The 10,183-nt window shown below is 44.9% G+C and overlaps 1 non-coding gene across 1 annotated transcript; it reads right to left on the bottom strand.

The window, feature by feature from the left end:
- Nucleotides 1-5,205: 5,205 nt before the first annotated feature.
- LOC111733578 lies at nucleotides 5,206-5,324 on the bottom strand. The gene has a single exon (XR_002778037.1). It is a non-coding gene; the product is annotated as a 5S ribosomal RNA (ribosomal RNA).
- Nucleotides 5,325-10,183: the final 4,859 nt, after the last annotated feature.

Here is a 10,183-nt window from a genome sequence, read left to right as displayed (position 1 = left end):
TTCCTTGTTAGGATGGTGGAGTGCAGAACAGTTCTGGAATTACCAGAGGAGCACATTTAAAATCATATTCCTGCCCCCACGTGCACACCAGGGAGATATGACACATTAAATCTGGGGTGCAACCCAGGAACATGCATTTTAAGCCACTACTTGGGCCATTCTGGTGCAGAAGGTCCTTTGACTATACTTAAACCTTGAGTTTTCCCTGACTCGGTCACTAACTACCTGAGTGATGTTGGACAACTAACTTTACCTTTTGGAGTGTCTAGTTTCCTCAGGAAAAACCAGAGGGGTTGGAGGAGACCACCAGGGCACATCCAGGCTGGGAACCTATGTCTGCCCCTTCAGTTATCTTAGAAAATTCACTTTCTTATTATTGCTTCCAAACTTTTGACTTTTGGTCTTCTATCTAAAATGTTTCTGGAATTTTCTGACAGTCTTTTTTGGGAAGGAAGGGCAGGTTGAGAGGAGTAGTTGAGATCAAAGATTTCTGTACATTAAGAGAAATGAGAAGAAAGTTGTAGAGTAGAGCAGGAGAGGAATGTGTAAGTGTGAGTGTGTGTCTGTGTGTGTTTTGAATGCCTTGTACTCATGAATATATGTATATAGGTGTCTTACCTGCTGCTTAGTAACAGAGTTGCAGAATATTAGAACTAACAGGAGATATATCTCTATCTCTCTATCTCTCTATCTCTATCATCTATCTATCTATCTATCTATCTATCTATCTATCTATCTATCTATCTATCTATCTATCTATCTATCATCTATCAATCATCTCTCTATCCAGAAGTCCAACTCCCTTGTTTTGCTGGTAAGTAAACTGAGGGCCAGAGAGGGAATATGAGATGCTACTTGGAGTCACTTAGAGTAGTAATTTTTCAACCTTCTTCATTATAGTTTCCTAGAGGAGATTTTAAGAAATACAGATGCCTGGACTCTATGCTTAGAAATTCTAATTCCATTGGTTCATGGTGGGACCTAGATGCAGAATTATTTTTTTAGTTTTCCTCATGACTCCAATGAGCAGCCATGGCTGAGAATCACTGATGAAGAGAATGGAGCCCATTGCCCCTTCCACTGAAAGGCCATCTTGGCTCCTCCTGTGCATGAGTAGTAGAGGCATCCTGAACTCACGAGTTGCATGTAAAGGCTACTAATCACTCCACTGTCACCCAGGAGTCTAATGGGAATGCCAAGCTATTCCAAGATACCTGGAGAAAATTCACTAAAATGTCTTGCCTGGAAGCTTTCACTTGCCAGGAAGGGGGTTTCAAAGGCTAATAGCCATCTGTGAATGTGAACATAGGAGTCTCTGTCCTAATCAGAAGTGAGGTCCCCAGAGTCTGGGAGATGGAAGGAGGTGGGAACATGGGACCCATGAGCAGAGATGGGAGAGTATTTGGAGGAGCTTTCCTCTCATGCTGGTCTCCCCAGGAAAGGTGTGGGGTTGTGAGAGCACGACAAACTTATTTGCTGAGTTCCTCTCCCAGGGACACTAATTCATCTTTCTCTTCCTTTTGAGAGAAGCACGTGACCTGTGGCCTATGATTTTTCTTACAAGTTAAACTTTTCTGTGGAAGAAAGGCAACACTCCTTCAGTTCTTTTGGGCTGCACATGAAATCAAGCCTGAAACAGCCATTCTCTGTGTTTCTTGCAGGTTGTGCACTGTATAACCCCACTCCCTGCCTCAAACCCTACTATATATTATCTTTACCATCCCTCACCCCAAAGATCTGATCCCTTATTATTATTTAATTTCCTCCACGTTCCTCTTTGTTAACTGTCTCAAAAGGGAAGCCTGATCCCTGTAGGGCCTGCCCTACACCCATCACCTTTGGCAGGGTGGGGCAGGGCCAAGACTAGGTGTCTACTGCTCCAGAGTCAAGGGAACTTCTTTCCCTGTGGGTTGCCCCAAACAGCTCACAAACTTAGAATCTCTTGATCATCACAGTTTTTCTTTGCCAGATGTAAATTGTTCTCTAGGTTCACCAAAAGGCCATAGAGGCTTAAATAATTATTTCCATGGCACACTAAGGCCATAAATAAGCTTAACATCTGTCCTCACATTTTCTCTTTAAACTGGCAGGCTCCCCTCTCTCTCAGCAGGATTTTGCTGGAACTATATAAATATAGCCTTATAGCACCTTACATAGTTTTCAGCCTCAAGCACTTTTTAAAAAAGTTAATTTGTTTAATCTCATAACAATCCCATGATATGGGTATTGGTCAATTTTAGGGGGAAAAAAAAACAAGGCTTGAGGTCTGCCACATAACCATGGCAGAGCTAGATTTGAACTGAGGTCTGCTAGTTCCAAAGCCTGTGTCTTTAGTTGCTTTGCTCCCCCTGAGCTGTCCCAGCCATGCCTCCTACCTTCTCTGCTCCCCTAATGTCTGCACTCATGGCTCATCATTCTGGCCTCATCCCCTCAGACCTGAGTGGCCAGTTGGGATGCCTGCCTTCCTGCCTTGACCACATCTCACATTTGTCTTCCTGAGCTGCTTCAAGCCATTGTCAGTATAATACTGCCATCCGACCCAGCCCTGCCTGGGGGAAATGACACTTAGGAAAATGCCCAACTAGGTTGGCATTCCTTCTAGGTGTACCTGCATCTCACAGGCAGGACCCAAACACACAACATTTTCCCTTTTCTTTCAGCTCTGACAGTCATCTTCATTTAGTTCTACAGCACAAACCAGCCATGGACCTGCAACATCCCCTCAGGCTTGAGTGCTACCTTAATAAAACAACAAGACAACACTAACATCATCAGCAGCAAAAACAACACAAGGCCTCAATTGCTACCTGCCTCCTCTCCATCCCAAGCCTCATCCCTCTTCCCGATCTTTCCCCAGCCCTTGGGGACCAAGATGGGGAAATTGTCCTGTAATTACATTTCACATGCACATGCACAGAATTGAAGCGTTTCTCTCATCTGGTTATATTTGGAAACACTGAGAGGGAAGGGAGTATTAAAGAAATTGTATTCCGCTTCCATCTTGGAAAAAAAAAGGCAGAATATTTTGATTCACTACCTTATCTTTAAAGAAACCCGACATGGAAAAGGCAAAGAGATAAGATCTGTGACTTCATCAGCTTGTTCTCTGAAGTTGTTTCAAGCTATACCATCCCCCAACAGGCCCCTTAATTTCCTGTTTTCAATATCTAATGGCAAGGAATATGCAGCAGCCTAGAGCTAAGTGAGCCTGGGGGTCAGCACAGGAAGCTAACTGGAAAGGAAACTTTTAAGATCCAGCCTGGAATCTGGCCACAACTTAGGAGCATATCTTTTAAATTTGGATTTTATTTTTACCTTAACATTGTGGTCAGTGGCTCTGGATGGCTTGTGGTCTCAGAAGAGCTGCTCATTTGAAATACCTTAAATGCAGTTTTGAAACTCATAAGGCTTCAAATTAAAAAAGAAAAGAAAAACTGTAGCATTTTATAACAGGAATTCTTAACAATCTCTTTCTTTCAAGATGCTCCAAATGCCTCCCAGGCATTCTTGTGTCAGCTCTTGCTGCCTCCCACAGTGGAGGCCAAGGAACTTGTACCATCTGAATCATTTTATGGAGAGGAAAACTAAGACACCCACATGTTCTTACTTACAGGGCTCAACATTGTGACAGGTGTTTTCACAAGTCCCAACCAGCTGAGGGCGGAGTGTGTGTGTGTGTGTGTGTGTGTGTGTGTCTGTGTGTGTGTGTGTGTGTGTGTGTGTGTGTGTCTGTCTGTGTGTGTGTGTGTGTGTGTGTGTGTGTAATATGGGTCACAATACTATGTCAAGAGCAAGAAAGCACATGCCAGAGCCATAGAGGTACATTCCCTGGGATCCCAGTCACTGTTGCATTTCTTTTATCACTAGAAGGTCCTTGGGTAAGCTCTTGTTGGTTGCCATAGTGATACCGGCAGCCAGTTTTGCCAGTCAGGGACTGGCATTCCCTGCAGGGGGCATGAAACAGAGACATCTCCATTTTCCAAGCTCATGCACTATCTGAGGGGCTGAGCACATGGTGTTTCCATGGCACACTAAGCTTCATAAGGGCAGTAAGTTCAGTCTCTCACAGCTCAGTTTCACTTTCCTGATTCTTGTCCCTGTTAATTCCCAAAGGCCAGAGGCCTGAACACATTGGTGTGCATCTCAGGCCTGTTGCTGAGAGGTGGCCCTCTCTAGTGTGGGTCTGGAGCCCAAGTTTGAGGCCTCCTGCCTGCAAAGCTGATCTGGGCAGGTGCTGCCTATTTTGGGAGCAGTATGAGTCCTGCTGTCAGAGTCTTACCCATATTTACTTAAATGAAAATTACTCAACTTTCAACTACTAGCTCCTTCATTCTTTTGCCTCAGGGCTTTCTCAAGCCTAGAAATGTACTTTGCCTGCTGCAGCTGAGGGTCAGAAGTGCCAAAGAATTAACATCCCTCCCAGAGCAACCCTTAACCATTGACAGATAGGACTGGGTATACAAATGCCCCAGCTCCCTGCTCTTAGGTAGGAGAACTCTGAGACATGTGCTCTACACAGAGTTGCAGTGTCTCACTGGTGGCAACTGGCTTGATGATGCCCACTCTGCCTGCTAGTATGTTCTGGGATCATTTGTAGAACAAATTGCTTGCTCTTGAATTTGATGTCAGTTCTGCTTTGGGAGACCCAAACTGAGTCAGGGGTACAGCTTCTCTGCCATCCCAGCCACTAATGGGCTGTCACTTCTAAGCCAAAGACTAAGATTTCTAAAAACTCTTGATGCCCAGGGGCTAAGCCTGGGGGCTTCTATGACCACTTCCTAGATCTTTTACATTTCTCTTTTCATGATTCCCCAATTCTCATTGTCCTACCTCCCTGTTCCCATCCTTAGTTACAAGGTACTGGAGGTCTAATACAATGGACTCATTTTATATTTTACAGATGACAAAATTAAGCTCAGGGGGGTGAGAAATGTGCCCAAATTCACTTGATTTGTAAGTGGAAGGCAAAACAGGAACCCAAACCCAAGCATCTGGATTTAAGGTCCAAGGCACTTTCCAGGTTAACTGTGCACCTGTAAACTTGGCTCATGGGTTTTTATTCTGAATTTCCCTCCTTTCTTTCTTTCTTTCTTTCTTTCTTCCTTCCTTCCTTCCTTCCTTCGGTGAGGCAACCCTTGGTTGACCTCACAGATTGCGAGGACCTTGTCAGTTTACAATCCCTTATTTTTTAATTTTTATTTTTTATGCCTACAGCACCTGGTCTTCCTAGGTGGTCCCCCATCCAAGTACTAACCAGGCCCGACCCTGCTTAGTTTCCGAGATCAAACGGGATCAGGCTTGTTCAGGGTGGCATGGCCGTAGACTTCCCTTCTTTCTTGTAACAAAGATCTGGGTCCCAAATGTAGTAACTGCAAAGGGGACTGCCAAGATTCATCACTTAATCAGTGGATGGGGACTGCACTCCCTCCTTGAGACAGAAATGTTTGTAGATCAGTATTTCTGGTGACTGGACTCCAGGAGGATGATCACAAAGATCTAAGAACCTGTCTCTTTCAAGATGGAGTGAAGAGATCACATGAATAAGGCTTGGCTGTTAGCATGGCAGAGGATCTAGGAGGCATCAGGAACACCACCTGACCAAGGATAAGGTCTTTGCATTCTGTTCAACCTTGGCCTAGAATGTTGTTCCTTCCAATGTCCACATAGTTCAGCCCCTCACTTGCTTTGGGAATTTTCTCAAATGCCACCCTCAGAGAGACCTTCCCTGATCACTGTCTAAAATAGAATCTCCTGTCTATAATGTCTTTGCTCTGTTTTACTTTCCTCTAGACATTAGTCATTACTCGATGTGGTGTAATATGTTTACTTACTGCCTCCCCCTTTACTCCCACCAATATAACGTGAGCTCCATGAGGACAGAAATCTTTTTTCCTGTTTTTCCCACCTCTCTATTCCCAACACCTAGAACAGTCCCAGTGCATTCTAGAAGCTCAATAAATACTTGTTGAGATGAATTAATGAATCACTGAAAGGAAACAGACTAGGACATGTTTGTTACTTTGGGCCAGGTAATACATTTAGTCAGGTGGGGCAGAGATAGGAGGGGCTCCAAGCCAGCATGACTCCATGGCCTCTGGCTCATTTTTCTACCCTGTGCTGGGCTCATTGAATCTCCAAATAACACAGGACTCATAAAGCAGAAAACAAAGAGAAGAGAGATGGATTCTCAGTGGAGACAGTATATCTTCCCTTCCCGCCCTTTCTCTCTGTCTGCTTCTTACCTCTGTCTTATCCCAATGAGCTCCTTAGGAAGAAAGCTCTCTTTCTCCACCCCCACTATGGTCTCTCTCCAGAAACTGCACTCTGAACACTTCAATGCACAATCAACCAATTGTTAAGTCCCCGACAATACCTCATCAGTGAGCACAGCACTATAATTAAAAGTAAATCCAGCTCAAGCTCTTTAAAATAGGATCTAATTTAATTGGCATGTTTAATCTATCACTGTCACTCCACCCTAACCAGGGGAGAATGTCATCACAGCTGTAGGTGGTGAGATACTTAAGCTGCCCCTGGGCAGGGTTTCCCCGCTGCCCCAGGCCTTGTGAACAGCTGGAAACAGACAGGCAAAGGTGAGCCAAAAAATAGGAGCGTCCACAAAAGCTGAGGACCACAAGGACACCAACTGGAACTTGGGTGTGGCTGCTGTGGGCCTCTATCCCAACATCTAGCCACACTCTTCTGACAGGCCTCGGGAGGGGCTCTGGGCAGGGGCCTCTCCTTGTCAGTGCATCTCCTCAGAAACAAATCTCAGTGCACTGTATGGAGAAACCCAGAGAAATACGCTCACATTCAAAAGAGTGGCAATTGGGGCATAAGCTATCTGCCAGGGATCACTGTGCCTCTACATTATACTTACTTTGTGTCAGCATTAATTCCTGACCCAACTCAGAAAAAAAAATCTTATGTTTTTGGAGTAACATAACACAAAAGACACATTAGTTGAGCAGTCATAGTTTTGTGGTTAAGAATATTGGCTTAAAATCATATAAAAATGGGTTGTAATCCTGGATAGACTACTTACTGACTTGTGAATTTTAGAATGTTTTTGAGTCCCCTTAGTTTCCTTATCTGTGACTTGGGGGTAATAATACCTACTTGATATTTCCATGCTGAAGATATTTCCATTTCTTCTGCTTTGGGACAGCAAAAGCTATTGGTGCCCTGCTCACATGCCTGTGTCTCACTCTGAAGGGTAACTGCAATCATCTCCCATTCAGCTTGTGGCTTCCTGCATTTTTCTGCCTGAGTGTTCTTTGGCTCTGGAGGATCCCTCCACCAGTGAAGGATGAGAGTTAATGAATAGACATGTTCTTCAGCGTTCACACCTAAGCACGTTCGACATAGTCTTTCAGAGGCCTCCAGAAGCTCTGAGCCCCAGATGCCCATCTGGGTAATATACTCATTTGCTTACTCCTCTATGGGATTTCCTCCCTTCCTTCTCACTGCTCCACTCCCTTACAGTGCCTATTAGATCACCTCTCAAATAAATTATTGCACCTAAATCCTTGTCTCAGGGTCTGCTTTGTCGGGAGCCTTAAGCCTGCAACTGCTGGCACAGCCCACCTGTTTCTGACTAGCCAAGTAGAAGTCACCTCATCTGGTGGACGCCAATGAGCTTGTAACAAATACTCTCTTCCCTGATCAGTCCCGCCCCTGCCCTCTCCACTTGAGTGTATAAATATAACCGCTCGACAATAAAATTTGGAGGCTTGATCAGAACACTGTCTTGCCTCCATTCTTTTCTCCCGCCCATGTTTTCTTCAAGGTACGGTCCTCCTCGGGTTCTACGCAATAACTAGGTCCTGCAGGTCGGGACACTGCTTGGGGAAAATTCAAGCCCAGACATTAGTTCATGACTCAAGTGCTTAATATATGGTACCATGTTACTCTTCTAGTTTCTGGATAGTTGAAATTCATTTGTGGATCTCTATGTGCACATTTTGTGTCTGTCTATTTAAAAAATTCCCTTGAAGCCCTCCAGGAAGGAATCCTTTCCCTGTGAGCTCATGGCATCCCTATGCTCTGTGGACCTAGAAAGGACTGTTGGGTCAATGCTCTCGACATCCTTCAAGACTCCTTGTACCCCATTCAAAAATTGACTTAGGGAGAAGTAGGTCACAACAACCTTATGTGAGTGTTGGGAGATGTTTTTGAGTTGAATTGTGTTCCCCCAAAAGATATGGCCTAACCTCCAGTACCTCAGAATGTGACCTTATTTGGAAATAGGGTCTTTGCACATGGTTAAGAAAGATGAGGTCATTGATGTGGGCCCCAATCCAATATGAATGGTATCCTTATAAAATCAGAAATTTGGACACAGTGATAGACACATGTGAAGTTTGGAGTTACGTTGCCACAGATAAGGAATCATCAGAAGCTAGGAGAGGGGAATGGAACAACAGATCCTTCCCTTGTGCTTGCAGAAGGATCGTGTCACTGCCACATCTTGATCTTGGACTTCTAGCCTCCAGAGCTGCAAGACAATACCTTCTTGTTGTTTAAGCCACTCGATTTGTGACACTTTGTTATGGCAGCCCATCAGACTAAGACAAAAGGGTTATCTTTGTGTGCTGCCTGTGTGTATGGCAGTAGACACTGTGTGTACAGCATATGGGTTTCCATGAAGCTGGCTTCTTGCTGTGTGATCCTACAAACTCCTGGATAAGATCTGTTTTTGGTACTTGCAGCCCAGGATAAGTACTTTTCCAGAGTTCTATTACACTCTCTTTTCTTAGCTTTTTGTCCCCAGGGTTGTGCTGTCTACCTTCCTCTCTCATTGCCCTGTGGCTACCAAGGTTCCAACATGGCTTCATGGAGATATATGGTGGCTTCTCCCCACAAAGCTTTTTTTTTTTATGCCAAGATTCATTCAGGCTTTGCCCTTACTAGCCATCCATACTCCATTTAATAATGAAGATAAATCCTTAGCCCCCTCAGAAGTATGTGCCTATTAAAAAGAGACTGGCACCCAAGAAATAATCCTCTAAAAGCAGATATTTCAGCCTGGTGTCCTCATATCACTCACCACTTCCACCAGAGTAACTCCTCAAACCTCATGATCTCATCACTGAGCTCACCTGCTGTCACCTCTGGCCTGGCCAATTGTAGGGATCCTCTGGGACAGATATCCTGTTTACCTCTTCAGACCCACTCTTTGGGCTTCTCCCTACCCTGAGCCCCAAAAGGCTGGCCTCTGTGGGATGCATCAACTGGGAAGCCCTGCAATCTGGCTTCTGGTTGGGTTTGGCCAGTGGGAATCTCTGGCAAGAGCTACAAGTGTAGGCAGAAGGAAAGGTTAGAGAATGAGTTCCCCTGGCTCCCTTTTCTTTCCCTCCAGGGTAATGTTCGCCCTTGTTGCTTTCCTTTACCCAATTCTCAGGTTCCTGTCCAGTGGCCCTCTTCTGTAGCCAGGTGACTCTCTGGTATCTGGAAACTCTTCAATTTTTTTTTTTTTGAGGATACCATCTGTATCCTGTCCAGAGTCTGACTGACATGTCTCCTAATCATGGTCCTTGGGCACCAATTTCATCTGTCATCATTCAACCCATCCTCCAAGTTGCTCTCTGAGTGAGCTTTCTAAAGCTCAAAACAAGTCACTATTGAAACACTGGTGGGCCCCCATTGCCTTTTGTGGGCTGCAATGCTAATGCCTTATTCTGGTATATTCAACTTCCTGCACAGTCTGGCCCCTGCCTACATTCTGGCCAGATTTCCTACTGCTCCCTATAGAGCAGCCAAAGTTTTGACCACACCAGGCAGCCTGCCTTTCACTGCACAAGCTTTGCACACTTGGAGCTGGCTGCCTGTGCTTCCTGAAGTTCATCGTTCCTCCTTCTGTGCCTGAAGAACATGCATTCTTCAAGTCTTGGCTCAAATATCATGTGTTCCTAGAAGACATCACTGATCTTCCACCTCTCCAGGGAGAATTACATGCTCCCATGTGGTTTGTATAGATCTCTAAGCCAGAGCTTGTCCCAGCAGCTAATGATTAGATTGTTGGTCCATTTGTCTTTCCCATAGGTGATGAGTTCTTTGAGAACAGAGGTATCATATCTAATTTCATCTCTCCATCTGGAGCACACCTTTTTAATGTCCTGCCCTGCATCACCTTGGCACGTATCACCTTGACCCACCTGAGTTACTCGCAACCATAATGGGA

This window comes from Pteropus vampyrus, unplaced genomic scaffold, assembly GCF_000151845.1.
Source record: "Pteropus vampyrus isolate Shadow unplaced genomic scaffold, Pvam_2.0 Scaffold582, whole genome shotgun sequence".
NCBI lineage: Eukaryota > Metazoa > Chordata > Mammalia > Chiroptera > Pteropodidae > Pteropus > Pteropus vampyrus.
Note: the sequence above shows the minus strand (reverse complement) of the source record. Positions and strands in the feature narration are given on the sequence as shown.